Genomic DNA, 2,288 nt, shown 5'->3' with positions numbered 1-2,288 from the left:
TTCAAACTAGCATGATAGAATGACAATGACTTTTGTGATTATCATCGAGTTAAAGGTCATAAAACATCGAATTGTTATAAACTCAAGAATATCATCTAGGACCTCATTGATTAGGGTGATGTAACCATTAAAAATCCTAGAGTGTAGCATCCTAAGATTGCACCCCTTGCAATTCACAACTGTATTTGGGTCTTCACCTTAGTGTTTGCGATCCTTGACCTCATTAAAGACTTGATTATGGTCATATGCATCTCAAATGCCAAAAATCTTGATTTTGCCTTTATCCTGCACCTTGATCCTGCCCTAGAATTGGGCTGCCAGGGAGTGGAGCCATGGTCCTCCTTAAACTAGGCCTCCTTCAAACACTTTTTCCGAATTCAAATTGAGCAAGATTTTCATCTTTGTGTCGGCTCATGTCGGAAAATATGCCAATTAACCCGACAGGAAAGTATATAAAGAGGATTTCCCCTCTCATTGAAGATCTAAGACATCCATTCACAAGCAGCTAACATATCTATCAAGCATTCAAGCATTCAAGAGCAATTGAGCATTTTCAGTCTTCCTTCAAGCCTTGGAGCAATAATAAAGTCAAGGATCAAGCATTGAAGTGGAGATATTTTATGAAACACTAATTCCATGTAGAGGCAAGGAAAACTTCACAAAGAGGTATAATCATTTCATTTTCATTTATAATTCAACATCTCCCTGTGGGACATTACTGCTGCTAGGATATATTGTTGTCATTGATGTCAACATATTCTTGTGTTTTGGTATTGCCGAGAATTGTTTTGGTGATCTGGTGATTGTAGTGAGTTGATCTGGTTGGTTTATCTATTTGAGATAATGTAATACATCATCTCTTATTGGTTTTAGTGATACGAAAGTTTACTTGATCATATCATTTGATTCGGTTTGAGGTTTGGTCTTTCTGTTCAATGGCTGGCAGAGTCTGGTATTTGATCCGGTGAGCTCCAGTATGATCATATCTTGTGTTGCAGATTTGGGAGAATGTTTTGGATATTCATGTGTATCTTCATTTTAAATGGTTCATGATTTGGTGCTCCAGAAGCTATCTTTCTTATCGAAGTTGTTGTTGTTGTTGTTGTTGAGTGTTCTTAAACTTTAGTGTGTTGATCGATGGAGATTCACATAAGTGGTGTTTGTGCAACTATTGCGGATGGTTATAACATGCTTGTTGGTTTTTCCTAATCATGTCCTATTTGTTTTGGTGGTCTACATTGATTATTGTGTGAGTTCTTGATGATCTTCTTTGTCCGATGATACTCTTCGTGTTGCGGTTGATCTTGGTGAGATTTTCGGTGGTGGTGTGTGTTTGAGAAGTTGATTTTGGTCCATGCTATGTCATCTATAGCATTACATTGGTCCGGTGGTTGATTTATGTATCGTGTGATGTAATTTTGTAATTAGGTGCTATGGATTTGGCCGCCCTTGTAGTCAAGGTTGATAATTTGTATAAATGGGTGTAATATTCATGTAATTTGGGTTGTTGGTGTTGAGTTTGCATTATCAGGGAGTGGTGTATGTGTGAACAAGTGAATTCATCTTTTGGTGTGGTGTGTTGAGCAGAGATTGGTGAAGGGTAGACATTTGAGCTTAACCAGAATTGTCATTAGGCATTAGCAGATGCTATTTTTGTAGTTCATTCTTTCTGTAGTGTAGTCTGAATCTGTTTGTAAGGTAGTGAACCTTCCCTAAGGGTTGGAGCCTTCTGGGTCATTGTAATTTGAGCAGTGAGTTATAGGTAGTGTGCCTGAATGCATGTGCCTTCCCCATTGTAATATTTACACATACTACTGTAGAGTATCATCCCATTGTGGGTAGGTTCCCACAATGGTTTTTCCCTTAACCGGGTTTTCCACATCAAAATATTGGTGTTATGTGTGTTGTTGTTATTGTTGTCTTTCTTTTCGCTACAATTGATCAGATCTGAGATTGTGCTTAATTGATTTAATCCAGTGAAAATTGGTTCATCATGCTCTCTTAGTTTTCCTTCTTGTTGTTGCCAACAAGTGGTATTAGAGCTAGATCCTGCAGAAGAAGCTTAATCGCTTGAGGAGATCCAAGATGGCAACTTATGTGTTTAAGGAGAGTCCTAGATTTGATGGAAATAATTATACTATTTGGAAGGACCAGATGGAAGTTCATTTGAAGTGTCTTGGTGAAGATTATTGGAAGATTACAAAGAATGTTTACGATGTTCCTCTGAATGGACCGATTATTGTTGATCTGATCAAAGAAGCTGAACATAACATAAGGGATAAAGACGT

This window comes from Cryptomeria japonica, chromosome 8 (assembly GCF_030272615.1).
Source record: "Cryptomeria japonica chromosome 8, Sugi_1.0, whole genome shotgun sequence".
Taxonomy (NCBI): domain Eukaryota; kingdom Viridiplantae; phylum Streptophyta; class Pinopsida; order Cupressales; family Cupressaceae; genus Cryptomeria; species Cryptomeria japonica.
The sequence above is the reverse complement of the archived record's forward strand: the minus strand, read 5'-3'. Positions refer to the sequence as shown.